General features: G+C 56.1%; 1 protein-coding gene across 1 annotated transcript in view; it reads left to right on the top strand.

The window, feature by feature from the left end:
• GAS7 (growth arrest specific 7) overlaps positions 1 to 18,050 on the top strand; it is a 188,958-nt gene that overhangs the window by 37,131 nt on the left and 133,777 nt on the right. The window lies entirely within an intron of this gene.

The following is an 18,050-nucleotide window of genomic DNA, read 5'->3' as shown; positions in this document are numbered from 1 at the left end:
CGCGCTCTGGGACGGAGTCCCGGTGTCGCTGACCGGGCAGGCGCAGTGTGGGATGGGAAGGGAAGCAGCAGTGCCCCCTCTTCCCGGGTCCCCACAGCACTGGGGGAGGCCAGCCGTGGGGCCGAGGGGGGTGGGCAGCAGGGGCCAGTCCCTGGTGGCTGTTCCTGCACTGGTGGCTGCGCCACCCTCTGGCGCCTGGGGCCGCCCTGGGCCCACGACTCAGCGAGATGGGGAGTGGAGGAGATGGAGGCTCCAGAGGCCAAGAGACTCTCAGGGGTGAACACCAAAGGTCAGCCTTGACTTTCCTCCGAAGAGAAGGAGGCTCCGTGTCTGGCTCACCTGCAGAACCCCCACTCGGCGCTGCTGAGCGAGTGCCAAGTGTGGTCAGAGGTGCGAGCTGCCATGCTAGCTCGGCCTCCCAGGTGCCAACACAGGCTAGGTGTGACATCCTCCTCTGCTCATCCTCTGCCCCAGGCTGCGGGGGCCCTGGGAGTGAGCGCCAGGCAGGAGGAAGCAAAACCTGTCCGACAGATCCTCAGCGGAGGTGGCAGCCTGCCCGGCCCTCTCAGTACTGCGCTTGGCTCTTCTCGAGAAGCAGTTGGGTCTGCGGCAGAGAATGGACAGGGTCACTGAGAGGCCCTGAAACCAGCAGGTGCTTGGGAGAGCGACCGGGCGAGGGGTAAGGACGTTCTCTGGGCAGCTTCCAGCCCACATCCCGAGGTGTGGTTTTGGTAGCTGAGGAGAGGGCAGGGCCACCTGACCAGGTTGTGGTGGTGATGGGTGTGGAGAGTCGTGAAGGAGGAGGAGGAAGTGGACCAAGAACCAGACTCTCGGGGGCGGGGGGAGTCACACTTTGTTGCAGCGCATTTTGTGTTTTTATTGGCACGCTCGCAGGAATGCTATTAGCGAGTTTCTGCTCACTCATAACCCTTCCAGGATTAGGTATCTTAACTCTGTCTCCTTGAATGAAATGTAAGCCTTCGGAGGGTAGGGAGTGCCTGGGGCAGGCCTGTGGGGAACATTCAGTAGCTATTTGATGAAGCTAATGAGTGAGTGGATGGATGGATGGATGAATGAACAAATGAATGAATGAATGAATGAATGAATAGCAGAAGGAAGGAAGGGAGCAGATGAGCTAGAAACATCTTCAACTGTGACTTAGAGGCAATTGTAACACCTTGAACATTTGTAATTGCCACCCTTCTCCCCAAACTCCTGGGCCTCCCCCACCTCCGATTCCTGATTCCCCTAATCTTGTCCCGTTTTTTCTCCTCCCTCACCTTTTAATATTCTTTATGGTTTAGTCAGATATTGTTTTTATTTTCTGCTCCCTCCCCTCCTCCACGCCCCATTCTGGAATGAAGGCTCCATGAGGCAGGGTTTTTTTTCCCCTTTGGTTTCATTTACTAATGGGCCCCAAGTGTTTAGAAGCAAGTACCCAGGAGGCACTCGCCCGTGCGCCTGTCCCCGGGACCTGACAGCGGAGGTGGCAGTGTTGGACACACTTCCTGTGGTGCTAGTGTCCCCGAGGGTGAAGATCCGCGTCCCCGGAGGTGCTCACACTGTCCGGCCCCTGTGCGGGCCCTGCGTTGTCCTCGTGGTTTGCTGGGCTCGTGAAGTGGGAGCGCACGGGCTGCACCGCTCGGACCTGCTAGGGATTTCCAGGCTCATCCCAGGGCCGCGGGGCCCAGCAGGGAGAAGCAGCTAAAGATTCTGAAGCCTCACTCTGGCCAAAGAGTCGCGGCCTTGATTCTGGTCAAGGGCAGGTACCTCAGTTGCGGTTCCACAGGGGTCTCGGGGGCGTGCGAGAGGCAACCAGTCAATGTGTCTCTCTCGCATCGATGTTCCTCGCTCGCTCCCTCCCTCCCCACTTCCCACTCTGTCTGCCTCCGGTGAGGATTTGAAAAAAAAAAAGGTTTGGAGCTTGGTGGGACTACATTCTTGCCTCCCTCCCGGCTCCCACTCCTGTCCCCACACTTCCACCCATGGGCTGCGGGAAGCGGAAAGATGTTTGTTGAGCAATCAAGGGCTAAGGCCAAATCCCTGTTTGCTCAGCCTCTATCTTGTCCTGCAACTAGTGCGCGATTCAGACTTAATCCGGGTAGTCATGGCCGTCTCCACGCCCGGGTGCTTTCTGTTACTCTCAGGGTGAAGTCTGGACCCAGACTCTCCGCCCAGGCCGTACCCCTCCCGTGTGAGCCCTCAGCTGTGGATCAGGGGGCCCATTCCTTGTCCTTGCTCACAGTTCTGCCTTTGCCCTCCTGAGCATGTGTCCAGTTGTTCAGCTGACACCCCCATTCTGCCTGTCCAAGCGTCACACCCGGTCTTTCCTCCCAGTCGGGGCCACCCACGGCCTCTCCTGCTCAGTCCGTGGTGAGTCTGTCTTTCCAGCTGCTTGGGTCAAATCCCTCGACTCCCCCTTTTCTCTCCCCACCCATGTTCGGTTTGTCAGATGAGCATGTTGACGCCTCTTTCCAAAAAGATTTTTAACAATCCAACTTCTCGCCCCCTACCCGCCACGGCCGGCATCTTGGTCCACGGGCACCGTCGTTGTCCACTGCCTGTCCGGCCGACTGCGGTCTGCTGTTCCCACACAGTAAGTGTGCTGGTGCCCGTTCTCCTCGGAGCATTCCGGGGGGGCTGGGATGGCCCCGGTGAAAGCGGAAGAAGCCTCACGGCGGCCGACAACGAGCCCCTTTGTGGCCCTGGCCTCGGGGTCGCTCCTCCCATTCATCCCCCCCTCGCTGTCCTGCAGACTGGCCTCTGCGGTGACCCTGCAGACCTTCCGGGCAGGCTCCCTCATTGGGGCCCTCGCAGCCCACACAGCTGGCTCCTTGCAGCGGGCTCAGTAATGGCCCCCAAAGAAGCCCGTGTCCTTATCCCCGGAGCCTATGACTATGTTATTTTACATGGCCTATGGGCCTTTGCAAGTGTGATTAAGTCACAGATCTTCAGGTGAGGAGAGGAGCCTGGATTACCCAGGTGGGCCCAGGGTAAGGGCAGGAGGGCCGGAGTCAGTGGAGATGCAACAACAGAAGCGAGAGTTTGAGTGCTGTGCCGGGAGCCGAGGGAAGCAGGCAGCCTGCAGGAGCTGGGGGCAAGGGAACTGGTTTCTCCGGGGGCCTCCACTGCAGCCCAGCGAGGCCCACTCCAGCCTTCTGCACCCCAGAACGGTGAGAGAATAACTCTGTGTTGTAATTCCAGGCCCCTTCGTTTGCAGTTGTTTGGTACGGAGGCCCCTGGAAGCTAATTCACTCCTTCATCTCCTTTCAGTCTCTTCTTACCCTGCCCCACCCAAATCTTTGCCCTGTTCTACTTCTGTTTTATCGGCACTTCTCACCTCCCAACGAAGCTGGATCATTCACCTGTGCCAGGCTTGTGGGTAATGTGTCTGCCTCCCAAGAAAGTAAGCGCCACTGGGTTCTGGGTCGTGTCGGCAGGTGCATCCCAGCACCCACAGCTGTGTCTGGCGTGCAAGGGGCACCATCCACATCTGTTGAAGGAATGAGTGAATGAATGAATGGATGGTTCCTTGGCATGGGATTGCCCTCCCTTCCCGCCCTGTCCTCTCTGCCTGTGTCCTCTAAGTTTATTTTAGTCTCAGGTCTTCACGAGGTGTCTCCTGTGTGTGGTTTCCTCGGAGGGCACCGTGGCACTTCCTGTTGATCGCTCTTACTGTGCACCCCGTGACGGCGAGCACGCTGGCCGTTTGCCGCGCCCCACTCTGCCCAGGGCTTCCCCACGCTGCGTGCTCTGTGAAGGGAGCCCCACAGCAGCTGGGTGCTCCAGGGGATCACTTTTGTTTCTTATGAAGAATTGTCAGATGCTAGGGGACCCAGCTGATCTGTAAACCCGACCTCTGAATTCATCAGGGTGGGATAAAGGTGACCTAGAGAGGGCGGGTCCTGCTTGCAGTTAGGAGGTTGCCATGGTGATTCCTACAGCCTCCAGGGCTCAGACATCCTGGTGCCCCACTCCCAGCTGAATGATCTGTTTGGGGCACCTCCTCCCACGGCCACACCCAGGGACAGCAGGGCCTCGCTCAGAGCAGGTACACAGAACTGGATGGTTGGGAGTCGGCCTTGGTGGAGCAGTTGGTGGGTGAGACGAGGTCTTAAAGGAAAGTGGGAGGTTCTCTCCAGGGAATTGGGGGCGACTGAGGGGCTCGTCTTGTTAACAGCAGCTGTGTGGAGGACGGGTTGTTTAGAAGAGAGAAGGAGAGGGAGAAAACATAAGAAAGGGTGAGGATGCGTGAGCAGGTGGGATGAGAACTGCGTGCCCACGATGGTCACCGTGGGCTTGGGGACCCCAAAGGCTATGACACGCCCAGGGAGGAGCAACGAAGGAAAAGGGAGGCCTTCTCCCTAGAGGGCCTAAGGTTGGCTTCCCTAAAACGCAGCTGCAGGCTGTCGGGTGACCAGTTGGCTGTTAGGAAGACTCCTTCCTGCCGTCCTCCCTGGGGAGGACACGTTTTGAAATAGTTCCTGAGCTGGGGAGGGGAGGTGACATCTTGCCCCATCCCTGCAGACGACTGATGAAGTGTGGTTAGTTCTGGACCCACAGCTGTGTTTGTGCACCAAGTCCCCTGCCCGTCCCCTCACCGGTCCCTCTGGGCCCGTCCCTCCCTGCTTCTCCCTCCCTGGTCCTCCCTCTGCTGGCGGGTGACTCACTCAGCTCTTGTGCAACAGCGGCTCTCCTCCGAGAGCTCCTCTCCTCCGTGCCATTAGCTCGCCTCCTGATTTATGTGTCTTTCGTTGGGTTAATGCTTTCCACATTGGGTCTGAAGATTAGTGTGTGGCTGGCTCATTGCTGCAACCACCAAACCCCCAGTGCCCAGGTGGGGTCTGGCATGAGGCAGGCGGCCAGGCCGCGAGGCAGCGCTGAGGGGCAGAGGACAGCTTGGAGCTGCCCTCTGAGCTCTCGGCCCCCCGCTGGCCAGGCCCCCTCCCTGCCCGCCTTGGCCGGCCTGGGACTCATCGTGTTTCCTGTGAAAGGCACACACGTTGGAGGGAGGTGGCGGGGGGTGACTGCTGCAGCCTGCGACTTCCCGCTGAAGAAGCCGCGGTGTCGGGAAGTGAGAAGCAAAAGTTGTAGGGTGTGGAAGAACGTTATCTCTGCGGCTTTCAGAGCTGCCACAACAACAAGTGTGCGTGTGGTTTCTTTCTGTGGAGAACAATAATATTACCTTTGTTGCTATGGCGTCGTTGTGGGGGTGGCTGATTGGACCCAGACCCGATGCAGGCTGGTATCTGGTGTCCACAGTGATTATCAGACGGCAGCCGTGGGGCTTGCTTTCATTCCGTCCCTAGAGTGACAGGCTGGCAGGGATCCTTCGGTGTGGCATTCTGCAGTGACCGTGCGACGCCTGCCCTCAAGGGGCCACTGGGATATGGAAGCACCTGGTTGGAAAAAGGACCCCGAAGCTGGGATGTAGGCAGGGGGAGGACAATCCCTGGTTAGTGCCAGGGCTGGGTGACAGTGCAGATTTGTGAGGGCCAGGGGTTTGGGAATTCCCCCTCAGAGTCCCCAGACCACAGGGGAGGGACACTCAGAGCAGGGGGAGGAAACACCCGTGGCAGCCCTGGGCTCTCAGGCTGCTGTGCAGCTGGTACCCGGGGCTCACGCACCTGGCAGGTGCGGTCCCCCATGGAGACTGTAGCATCAGTGCAGAAGGGTGCGAATGGGTGTGTTTTAGACTTTTTGTTGAATGTACACCCAGAGATGTGTCTTTGTTCATTTTACCTTATTGAATAGGTAGTATATAGACCAAGTCTGATATTTGAAAGGTACTAAGGAATGTAGAGTGAGAGGTTCGCCCCCACCCACTTCTGTCTTCGGAAGCAGTGCAGGCACTGACTGTATTTTCCTTCACAGGGGCAGGGAGCGCTCCGTCTCTTCTGCACCCTGCTGCTACTATTTTTTTTTTTTTTTAATACAACGATAGCCCGGCCGGTGTGGCTCAGTGGGTTGAGCATCGTCCCATGGACTGAGAGGTCCTGGTTCCATTCCCGGTCAGGGCACATGCCCGGGTTTCGGCTCGATCCCCAGTAGGGGGCGTGCAGGAGGCGGCCAATACAACGATATATCTTGGAGTTTTTTAGTTGGTAGAAAGCACGTCCTCACTCTTTTTGATGCTTTTCCGAACTGACACTTGTACAAGTTGTTTCTAATCTTTTCCTTTCACCTTCTCCTGCTGAGGACCCCGTGTATGTCCAGCATGCCACATGTGGGTGCGTGTCTTCCAAGGTTAAATCCTGAAGTTGAAAGGCTGGCTCCAAGACAGCAGGTGCTTGTGATTCCGGTCGGAAGTGCCAGATTGCCTGCAGCCAGGCAGATGTAGTCGCCTGTCCACTGCGGTGCCTAGGAGAGCCGTCCCCCCGGCCTGTCTCCCCAGTGCCTAGGAGAGCCCTTTCCCCTGGCCTGTCCCCCCAGTGCCCAGGAGAGCCCTTTCCCCGGCCTGTCCCCCAGTGCCCAGGAGAGCCCTTCCCCTGGCCTGTCCCCCCAGTGCCCAGGAGAGCCCTTCCCCTGGCCTGTCCCCCCAGTGCCCAGGAGAGCCGTCCCCACGGCCTGTCCCCCCAGTGCCCAGGAGAGCCCTTCCCCTGGCCTGTCCCCCCAGTGCCCAGGAGAGCCGTCCCCACGGCCACGCCAGCGCAGTGCCCAGGAGAGCCGTCCCCACGGCCACGCCAGCGCAGTGCACTTTCACAGTTTCAAATGCTCCGTGTGGAAGGGTTTTGTGTCTTTGCTTTCAGTCGGTTTCCTCTCTCCATCTGTTCCCTGCACCCGCACTGCCTCCCACGGGGCAGTGAGTGGGTGGGGTCCCTCCAGACCCCCGAGGGCCGTGGGGAGAGGACCCCTCGTCCTGCAGACCCTTCTCAGAGCAGCAAGATCATTTTACATGCTCTCGGCTCCCAAGGGAGACATCCTTTTTTGGCGTTTGAATTTTCTGCTCGTGATAACATCACTAGAATCCATTTCCTGCATGCCACTCCCTTATCTTTTCTTACTTCTCCCTCTCCAATCCTCTCCCCTGCACGAGCCCCCCCACCGCACCCCTGCCGAGTTCTGTCTCATGATGGCAGTTTCCTGGGGACTACTTCTGCTTCTCACTTTCCAAAGAGCCTTTTCGGTGAAGAGTCAGAGGGGCAGGTCCCCCTGGGTGCGATTTCCAGCCATGCACCTGGAGGCACCAGCCCAAGACTGGAGTCCAGGGCAGAGGGGTGGTGGCTGCGATTCTCTCCACGTTTCCTCGTCAGAGGCTGGGGCCGGGCATGCGTAGAGAGGTGCGCTCCGCCAGCATGTCGAGACCTCTGTGCCATGGGCGAAATGTTCCGTACTGGTGCCACCCAACACAGCAGCCACTAACATGTGCCACTTGAGATATGGCTGAGGAACTGGGTCTTCAATTTTTTTTTTAATCCTCACCCGAAGATATTTTTATTTACATTTATTATCAGTTAGAGCGGGAGGGAGGGAGCGAGGGAGGGAGGGAGGGACAAATGTGAGAGACACATCGACTGGTTGCCTCCTGCACAGACCCGACCAAGGGCCGGGGATGAACTGCAACAGAGGTATGTGCCCTTGACCAGAATCGAACCTGCAACTCTTTGACCGCTAAGCCAAATCGGCCAGGGCAGGTCTTTTATTTATTTTTTTATCTTTTTATCCTCACCCGAGGACATTTTTTTTGCATTTATCTTCAGATAGATTCGGGGGTGGGGGGAGAGAGGGAGGAAGAGAGAGAGAGAAACATCGATGTGAGAGAGACACATCGAGTGGTTGCCTCCCACACGACCCCAACCAGGGCCAGGGACGAACTGCCACCAAGGTACATGCCCTTAGCGGGAACCGAACCCGGGACTCTCTGGTTTGCGGGCCAACGCTATAACCCAGTGATTCTCAACCTTCCTAATGCCGCGCCCCTTTAATACAGTTCCTCGTGTTGTGGTGACCTCCAACCATAAAATTATTTTTGTTGCTACTTCATAACTGTAATTTTGTTACTGTTATGTCTTAGGCGACCCCTGTGAAAGGGTCGTTTGACCCCCAAAGGGGGCGCGACCCACAGGTTGAGAACCACTGCAATCGCTGAGCCAAACCAGCCAGGGCGAGGGCAGGTCTTCAATTTTATTTTAAAATAGTTACATGCATTTAGTTGTTACCGTATTGGAAACAGCACACCTCCCAGCCTTTCAGGATGAGAATAAGCGTCTAAGAAGCAGAGTGTATTTGGTCTATTTTTCCTCAGGTCAAATTGCAGCAGCAGTCCGTCCCCCAGGTGCCCAGCCATGGTGACCTGTCTGTTTTCAGATTTTCTGCATTTCTCTATTGGATACACCGTTGAGGTTAGGCTACCATGCCCGTCAGGGAGGGCCCCAAAGTCCAACTTGAGGAATTTTGATACCCACAGAGGTACCAGCAGCGCTGAGCGAGGCGTGTGGGCGCAGAAGGGAACGAAGTGAGCTGGCCCTGTCCGAGCGGGGAATCTGGTGCTATCTTTGTACACGAGTTAAATACACAGACATGACTTTAGAAAATGATGATCCTTATACACTTAGAACTTTACCTTGTTGAAAGAGATTAAGAAATACAAATTGCCAGGTATAAAAAAAGTCACCTGGGGTCCTGGCTGTTTTGGTTCAGTGGTTAGAGCATCAACCTTTGATCCAGAGAGACCCAGGTTTGGTTCCCGCTAAGGGCACGTACTTCGGTTGCAGTTTGTCCCCGGCCCTGGTTGGGTTGTGTGGGTGGCAGCCACTCAGTGTGTCCCTTTCACGTCGATGTTTCCTCTCTCCCTCTCTCCCTCCCACTCTATCTGAACAAAAAGTGGAAAAATGTCCTCAGATGAGGATAAAAAAAATAAAAGTCACCTGGGGATACAATGTACAGCGTAGGGAGTATAGTCAAGAATATTGGAATAACTGTGTATCATGTCAGGTGGGTACTGGACTTACTGGGGTGATCACTTCGTAAGTTATGATTGTCTGATCACTGTGTTTTACACCTGATACTAATATAGTCTACATCCACTTAATTGAAAAGTAAATTTTAAACAAAAACTGGACCAGGTGGTGAGGAAGGAGGCATTCATTTTCTGTTACCGCTGTGTAAAGAATTGGCACGGACAGCTTAGAACGAAACATCTGTCCGTCGTAGTTCTGAAGGTCTGCATGCAACGGGTTCTGTGAGGCTGAAACCAAGGCGTCGCAGGCTGGCCCCTGCTGGAGGCTCTGGGGGACTCTGTTCCTTTTCCATCTTCTAGAGACGACTTCCTTGGCTCGTGGCTGTGCGCCCGATGGCCTCTCCTGCCCCAGTTCTGCTCTCACATGGGCTCCTACCTCTTTGCCCTTCTCCGCCGTCCAAGGAGCCCCGTGCGTGTTCTCAGACCCGACCCCCTGTGATCCAGCATAACCTCCCCGTCCGAAAATCTTAATCACATCTGCAGATCCCCTTTGGTCGCAGAAGGTGTGACATTTGCAGGTTCCCGGGATCAGGATGTGATGTGTTTGGGGGGCCGTTTTCAGTCTGTCACTGGGGGTCACTTGGCGAAGAGTGAGAGTGTGAGAGAAGGTTGTCAATCACTGGCTCCTAGGTGCCCTGACTTGGTGGGGATGGCAGAACCGGAGCAACGTGTGCTGCCGGTCTGGGGGGTCTCAGATTTGGTGGGTGTCCTATCCACCTAGGGAGTGAGGGCAAAGGACAGAGGCCCAGACCGTAGCCTACTGCAGGGACCTGGACCTGTGTTTTTATTATTTATTTATTTATTTATTTATTTATTTATTTATTTATTTATTTTTATTAACTTTCCGGGCGATGCTGGCCCTCAGCAAAGTTTGAGAACTATTGCTTTTCGTGGTAATCTCAGGGATTATCTGTGTGCGTGCATGTGGGCGGTGGAATTTCTCGTCTTCTGGAAGTGCCAGGAGGTGCTGGAGAGGACCAGAGGAGGGGCCCGTGTCTGCAGAGGAGCCGCCACCTGTGCCACACCTGGAAGGTAAGAGCAGGTGTGGCTGCACCAAGAAGCAGCGAGAGCCTGCGAGTGGAGGGGCAGACCTTACCCGCGGCCCCGAGGTAGGAACGTGTTTGGGGCCGGCAGGGGCAGGGGCAGGGCGTTGCGTTTGACTAGGGGAGTCCCGGCAAGCTTAATCCTCTCCTGTTGGCAGGGCTGCTTGGAGGGTAGAGGCGGGATTCAGTGGGTAGGGCTGTCAGGGTGGCATGGACGGAGGCCCGGAGCGGGTGGCGGCAGGGAAAACGGAGGAGTAGTGATGACTGGGAGATGGCAGAGGGAGTGGGGACGTGAGCCGGTCTCGCGATCAGTGCTAGCTAGCGTGTCAGGCACGACTCCATGAACACAGGACGGGGGTGGACTGTGGCGGTGAGCTAGACGCACGAGGTCCCTGGCCACGGAAGTGTGCTCCGGGGAGGGGGCATGGTCAGTTGTGCAATAAGGAAACACAGATAAACCAGAAAAGCTTTAGCCAGTGGTAAACGCTGTGGAGGCTTGGGCTGGTTGCTGTGATTAGGACAGCTAACTGGTGTCTTCCTTAGATTGGCTGTTCAGGGAAGGCTTCTCTGACGAGTGGCGTTCAAGCTGCTGTCTACACCCAGCCAAGGGAAGAGGTGGGGGGAAGGCACTTCAGATAGAGGGGACAGTGAGTGTAAAGGCCACAAGGAAGGGCAACACTGGCCCCATGCAAGGAATAACTAGAGCAGCCCTGGCCAGGACTTTCTGCAGTGATGGGAATGTTCCGTGTGGGCACTGGCCATGTGGCCACCACCCCCGTTGATGGCTAAACACTGGAGTCGTGGCTAGTGAGACTGAGGAACTGGAGTTTGTATTTGATTTTAGCTTTAGCTAACTTACATTTAACTTGGCCTCGCCACACACAGCTGTATGGGACAGCACAGAGTGAGAAGGTCAGCGTGGCCGGAGAGAGGGATATAAAACGACGTAAGGCGAGGTGGATAGGAGAAGGCAGACTTCAGGGCTTTGCAAATTAGGCTAAATTGTTTGGATTTATTTTTTCTACGAGGAGTGCAAAGTCTGAGGGTGATTTTAAAGGTGGACCTGATCTGATTAATGGTTTGTAAATTCACTCTGGCTGCCTTGTGGAGAATGAACTGTGAAGATGAAAAGTGAAACAAGGTGATTACTTAGATCCGTGTAATGCCACGGGGGTGGGGGGGGTTTGATGGCGCCGTGGGAACGGAGACACGCGGATGATTCCGGACACGTTTTGGTGGTAGATCTGACAGGAGTGGAGAGAGATTGAGTGGGAAGCGGGAGAACCTGATAATCCTAGATCTGGGGCTTAAGCAGCAGGGGGGATTTTCGTGGCATCGGCTAAAATGAGGCATGGAGACAAGGCTGGGTTTGGTTTTGCTTTGTTCTTGGAAGTGAGGAAGATGGGTCCATCTTTGGACTTGTCAGAGATCCCTGCTGAGCATGTAGAGGTGGCAGATGGGAAGGTCCGGGCCAGAGCTGTGAGTTTCGGGTCATCAGGAACAGCAGGGCTGCAGAGCCACGGAGCAGGGTCAAGCCACTGACGAGAGTGAGTAGGCAGAGAAGAGGGGCAGGGGCAGGAGACTGCTGCAGCCTTTAGGACTGGGCGCCGGAGGGAGATCCAGAAAGAGACTGAGAACCCGTGAGAGATGCCTGGAGCCCAGGAGAACTCACGGTTTCCAGAAGGGGGCGATGTTGAATGCTGCGGGCTGGCCAAGGACTCGAGAAGAGTTCGCGGTGCCCTTGGGTTTGGTTACAGCGTGGAGGTCACTGGTGGCATTGGGAGAGCAGGCTCCAGGTCGTGGGTGGGAGAGCATCGGAGGTAAGAAAGGAGAGGTCATGACTGTGGGGAACTCCTGGTGGAAATATTTGCTGTGATGAGCAGTGAAGGAAAAGTCAGGGATGGAGGGTTAGGAGTCAAAGGCTCTCTCTCTCTCAGAACTAGGTGCCATGTGCTGATAGGTAGGAAGCAGGTAGGTTGCCTTTGATAGGAGGACACTCTTAGTCACGCTACTGTGAGGGAAGGCTGAGGATGGGGGAGGATGGGGTTTGGGCAGTAGGTTGAGGAGCAGTTAACGGCAGATTGCTTATGACTAAGGGGAGCTTCAGCAAGTCCATTACCTGAGAGAGGACGAACCCATCGTTTAGAGGTGGAAAGCAGACCCGCGGGGGAACTGGAGCAGGGTTGCCAGGTCGCTTCAACTGTGCTTCTCGCACTTGCCTGTGTAAGCGGACCGCCTGGGGATTTGTTGAAATACAGATCTGCGTTTCTAACCAGCTACCAGGTGATGCTTCTGCTGCTGTCCATGGACACCTCATTGAGGAGCAAGACTCCGCAGCACTTCTGCATGGGAAGCCTAGGAAGGCACCCAGGAGCCTGACGTGTCCAGGAGATGCCTCAGTTATTTACATCCAGGGACCTCCCATTTAGGGCAGAGCAGCAAGAGTTGAGTACCTCGCCGAGACTTGCGGCCGTCCATGTGAAGCAGATCCGCTCAATGTCAGGGATGTATGGGGAGTTTAAGAAATGGGCCTGGGCTGCGGACCAGAGAGTCCCAGGTTCGGTTCCCGCTAGGGGCATGTACCACAAAAAAAAAAAAAAAAATGGGCCTAGGGATTTTGAATTTGATTGAGATTCTGAATTAATTAATGTAGATCCCAGACACCCTCCTTTTAAAAAGCTCCCCTGGTGGTTCTAATGTTTATCCAGACTTGAGAAGCACAGGTTTACAATACCAGGTCAAGGGGATGACCATGGGAACAGGTGGCCAAGACGGGGTGTGGAGGCAAGGCTGTCCCAGGATGTGTGAGCCCCTGTCTGTGTAAACAGTCTGAGTCACTCCGATCAGCATGCCCAGCTGTTCTGCCTCAGTCTTGCATAGTCCCACCAAAGTCGTGTCAGCCAGCAGGAGCAGCCTGCTCACCAGCCAGGGTGCCCTTCTCAAATCTTCCTGGGTGACCCTGTTGACACACAGTTCAGAACTCCTTGGGGTATCTGGTCTACCTTATGTTTGGGGTTGATGGGTCGGGGGACCCATTTGGGGCCGGGGAGGGGTTACTCAGATGGTTCTGCCAGCCTTTGCTGGTCCCAGCATCTTAGAAAAAGTTAAAGCAGGTGCTCAGATGATAGGACCCTTCAGCTGTGCAGCCTGGTCACGAACCAAGGGTAGAAGAAAAAAGGTTGAAAAGCTGAGAGCCCAACCTATCAGATGGATCCTTCATCCACTTGTCAGAACTTGGACTGAAGCATGTCTTCATGCAGCAAGGAGCCAGCGAGGACCTGGTCTGCCAGCGGCCACGCGAGGAACATGGAAGCAGGTGCCTTGAGGTCACTCAGCTCTGCCGGCACCTGGGCTGCAGCCCCGCGAGAGACCCTGGGTGGGGCTCACGGTCTGGGGCTGGACCCAGATCCCTGACCCACAGGAGCTGAGATGATAACTATTCATTGTTGGAGGCCACTGGATTTGGGGTGAATTTGTTACACAGCCGTGTACAACTAAGAGAAGACGCAGAGGCAGCAGCTCCAGGAGTCCCCATGCTTGGGCTTCCTGTCCTCTGTGTCGGCTTCGTTTTCTACGTTAGCAACCTCGCCGGAGCGATTCTGAAAGCTCTCAGTAATTCCACAGGGGAAGTACGGGAGAAGCCAGTGGGCAGCTTTCAGCCGGGGCCTGGGGTGATAGGGTGGGGAGTGGGGTCAGCCCATCCTAACCGTAGGGTCTGAAACGAGAGTGCTACCCAGAGGAAGTCCAAGGGCAGCCGACTCTAGGTGGAGGAGAAGGATCTACCCAGGAGGGTAGCTGATGAGATGTGGAGTCGTGGGATCCTTGATGTGAGCCCGGGTGGGATCTGAGAGGCCTGGTCCTGCCGTCAGGCAGAGAGGGAAGCTCATTGGTTAGTGCCACAGACGCTGGTGGAAAGTTTCGAGGTACGAAGGAAGAGGCTTCGAGGAGACGGGAGTGGGGCTGAGAAAGGCCTGTGGGGAGCAGAGCCGTGTTTCGGCGGGGAGACAGGATGTGCTCATATCCATGCAGAGTCGTTAAGCAGAGGACACGGTAGTGAGGACACCAAGGCAGGCAGGTAGAGGCCCTTCTTTTGAGGAGTTTGACAGCAAGATTGTGATCATCTGGGCTCACAGGAGACACAGTTGCAGGTTGGGCTAGAAATATAATGACAATTAATCTCAAAAGGCAAGGCTGCAGCGAACCCTATAAATGACTCATGCCAACCTCAGTTAAACCTGAATAATCCACCAAGCGTTCCTTCAAACAGGAGTTTCTGTTTCCGCCTTCTGAGCCATTGGAACTGAAAAGGAAGGAAATAAATGGATTCCAACCTCCTCTTCACTCTCTTTCCTTCCCTGGTCTCCAGTGTCGGTGCCGAGGGGCTGGACTCAAGCTAAGAATATTCCTCAGGCCCAGCAGGAGAGGAGAGGCAAGTCCTGCCTTTCACTGTCCCTGCCGTGGCCTCTGGGATAAGTGGAAGCTGGGTTTGCAGTGAGTTTGGAAGGAAGGTAGTTAATTGCACTGTCGGGTCTGGTGTTAGGTTTGTGAGAGCGTGGCTCTGGGAGAAAGACTGGGCAGAGGGCGCTGCATGGATTGGCACACACTCTGGTGGTGCACCCCAGGCGACTGATCTGCAAAAACCACGGAGATTCCGTGTTCTTTTCAGAATCAAGTGCCATGTATGTGGCATGTTTGCACGGGCTGTCCTGCCCAGCGGCTCTTTCCTATTGTGCTGGGCGTCTCCATCTCACTGGGCCTGCAGGGTGTGAGAGGCTTCAGCTCCTCCTTGACCATCCAACTCAGCTGCCTGAAGCAAGAATACGGGGGAAATAGGTTGGACGAGGAATTACACAGTTCAGCCCTGGCCAGTTTGGCTTAGCCGTTAGAGCATTGGCCCAAGGACCAGAGAGTCCCGGGTTCGGTTCCTGCTAAGAACATGTACTTCGGTTGCAGTTTGCCCCCGGCCCCGGTTGGGGTCGTGTGGGTGGCGGCCACTCGATGTTTCTCTCCCCCCTCTCTCCCTATCTGAAGATAAATGCAAAAATGTTCTCGGGTGAGGATAAAAAAAAAAAGAAACAGTTCATTCTTCACTTTCAGCACCTGTGTGGAGGGCAGCCTGCCTGAGCGCCAGGGTAGGAGGCAGACAGCTGCCCAGTCCACCCAGGGCCGTGGAAAGATGACGCCTCTCAGATTGCTCGACTGTGGCCGTGTTTGAATTTCTCACTGGTCAGAGAGGTTTGCAGAGTCCCTGTCTGCTCGGGCTTCGGGTGACGGGGGAACCCAGCAGGGCTGCCTGCATGGCCCGGCCCTGTGGGCCCGGTCTCCAGGGGCCCCCGAGGAATGAGTGCGCCCCGACTGAAGTGGGCGGGTGGCCCAAGCACTATTTGGTAAACAGGGGTGTGGCAGAGGGAGGGTTGGCCTGGCGTGTCCCAGCTTCCTCTGCTTTCTCCAGTGACTCACTGACAGCGATGCTGGAAGGGGCCTCAGAGATAGATCATCAAATCCCGCAGGCCTGTCTCACAAGCACGAGGAAGGCCTTCCGGAAGGTCCCGGGAGCAGCTGGTGGACGTCGGGTACCCACTGCTCGGCTCCATGCCCGTGGCCACGACTCTGCCCCTTAGTTAACCCTTTTTGATCATTTATATTCAGGAGGGGTGAGTGCCTGGTGGGGGATGGGGGACGGGGGCGCGTGTGGTTCCCACAGCCCCGAGTTGACCCTTGTTCCTTCTTGACCCCCATCTTTGACTCTTCCTCCACCGTCTTGGTCACTGGGACAAGAGGCCCTGGCCTCAGCCAAATGAAGGTTTCCTTCCCATGTGGTACCTGGACCACTTGACCACCCTGCCTGGTAGGTTCATTCTGTGTAGTGACTGCAGGTAAAGACCTGAGCAGGAAAGTCACTAGAGGGCAGCATGACGGGCCCGGGCAAGGGGCGGATGCACCTGTCAGGACTGGACGGGGAGTTGTGGTTGGGAGAGTCCTTTGGCCTCAGCTGAGGAGGCCACCTCCCGCTTTCCTGGCCAGGCTGGCCCTGGGGGAGGTCCCCCGGCATTTCTCACTGGCCCGGCTGCTGTTCCTTCCCGTGCTCGGTGCCCAGCCGCTCGGAAGAGCTCCCTGGGGAGGGGGGCAGTGTGCGGTGAAGGGGAACATTGGGCCCTCACAGGAACTCAGGGCTCCCCAGGGTCTCTTGGACAAAAGGAAGTGGGTCCCTCCAGACCTGGGGTGAGGGCTGGAAGTGGCCAAGTGTGTACCTGCTGTGCCTACCTGCTGAGTTGGCCAAAGGCCTGGAGCTCCGAGGTTGGAGGGGTGTGGAAAAGAAAGCAGCCCTGGAGGGAGCCCATGAGCTCGCCCAGGCCAGGGCTTGGCGCCGGCCCCAGTGCCCCTCCTCCTCCTGATCTACACGCCCAGCAAGTTCTGGGCGTCCCAGGACCCTGGCCGAGCCCCGACTGTCTGAGCGCCCAAGGGGGCGGGCCTCACCTCTGCTGGCCTCCGGCCCCCAGCGCATGAAGACCGCGTTTGCCGAGGGCCTCCTGGGCACGCTGCAGAGAGGAGAGCGGGTGGCCACTGCCATTCAGTTTGCAGTCTCGTAGGGGAGACCTATACCAGCACCTGCAGCAAACCTGTCCGAGTGTTACAGGGCTCGAAGGGTGCAGAGGACTTCGCAGAAGAGAAGGCATCTACTCTAAAGGGACAGGATTCCCAGAGGCCGGAGAGGGAAGGGCAAGCCCGGCCAGGCGTCGGCGGGAGCCCAGCAGGGACCAAGGGGTGCTTGCGTATTCAAGGAGGGGACGTGCTTGAACAGGGTTTGTTTTGATTGACTTAGGAAAGGTTTGCTCTGGCAGGGCCGAGGGTGGGTGGGGCCAGAGGATGAGGGAGAGAAGGTGTTGCCTCAGAGGGGCACTTACTGCTAAGAAGGGAATGTGTGCCTCTCCTGACCAAGATGTCCGGACAGTTCATTCTCGCTTCACTGCCCAGCTTCCCCCGCGTTAGGCCAATCCCAGGTTGAAGACTCTGGCAGCTTCGGGCCGGCGTCCTCGTGGCTTTGAAAACATCAGCAAGAGAGCTGCTTCGTCCGTCAGGTCCCGAAATGAAGCCCCATGGAACCAGGTGGCTTTTCAGAACTAGGCACTGTGGCCGGGGCACAGAAAGTGCTCAGTGGCTGGTGAATGGGCCCAGCCCTGCGCCTGGGAGGTGGGGTAGTGTTGAATGGAGAGGTGTGGCTCCCCACAGGAAAATGGGGTGCTCGTGGCGTGAGGATGGGCAGGCAGAATCAACAGATGTTCACCACTGGTTCACCGAAAAGGTGAAGATCCTTGAAGGATTTGTGGGTTTTGTCCTGGGTGCCGTAAGTGCACACACCAGTGAGGGGAGAAAATCTGGAGAGATCTTGGTGGTTGAACAGATAGAACTTGGGAGTTCCCCTCCTTACAGGATTTGGGAGGTCCTCGCCTTACCTTTCTCCCAAATGTGGTAGTTTTCTTCTTATTTTACCCCCTGTTCTAGCAGGCTCCCCCCAGCGCCTGGGCGTAGGAACTGCAGCTGGAAGCTGGTACCTGGGGTTTGGTCTGAAGGACTTCGTTCAGACGGAGGGTTAAAATAAACAGCTCTGTAAAACTCCTGTTTTAAAGACCATTTTGGAAGGGACTGAGTGTGGGGAATTTGATAAATGGGAAAAAAATCAAAGATATTAGATTTGGGGTTTGGGTTTCTAGGAGCTAGGAATATAAATATAAACACAAATATAAATATATGGCAGGGAGTGGTTTGGGAATGGAATTTGATTTCGAACGTGTTGAATTTGAGGCATTAGCGGCTGTCTCTGTGGAAAAATGTGGTTTGTCACACGAGTTGGGGCCTGCGTGGGGACTTGGGAGTGATCCAGGATGCAGAAGAGGGGTGGCAGGCGGCTGACCATTGCCTCGGGTTAGTGATCAACAGCCTGCAGCCCGGGGCCATGGGCCATGTTCCCCTTCATTTCATGGCTACAGCTGTGGGCTGCCTTCTGTACCCTGGAGGAGAGATCGTCCCAGAGAGGTGCCCCCATATTT

The sequence above is a fragment of the Molossus molossus genome, unplaced genomic scaffold (genome assembly GCF_014108415.1).
Source record: "Molossus molossus isolate mMolMol1 unplaced genomic scaffold, mMolMol1.p scaffold_m16_p_19, whole genome shotgun sequence".
Classification (NCBI taxonomy): Eukaryota; Metazoa; Chordata; class Mammalia; order Chiroptera; family Molossidae; genus Molossus; species Molossus molossus.
The sequence above is the reverse complement of the archived record's forward strand: the minus strand, read 5'-3'. Positions and strand labels throughout refer to the sequence as shown.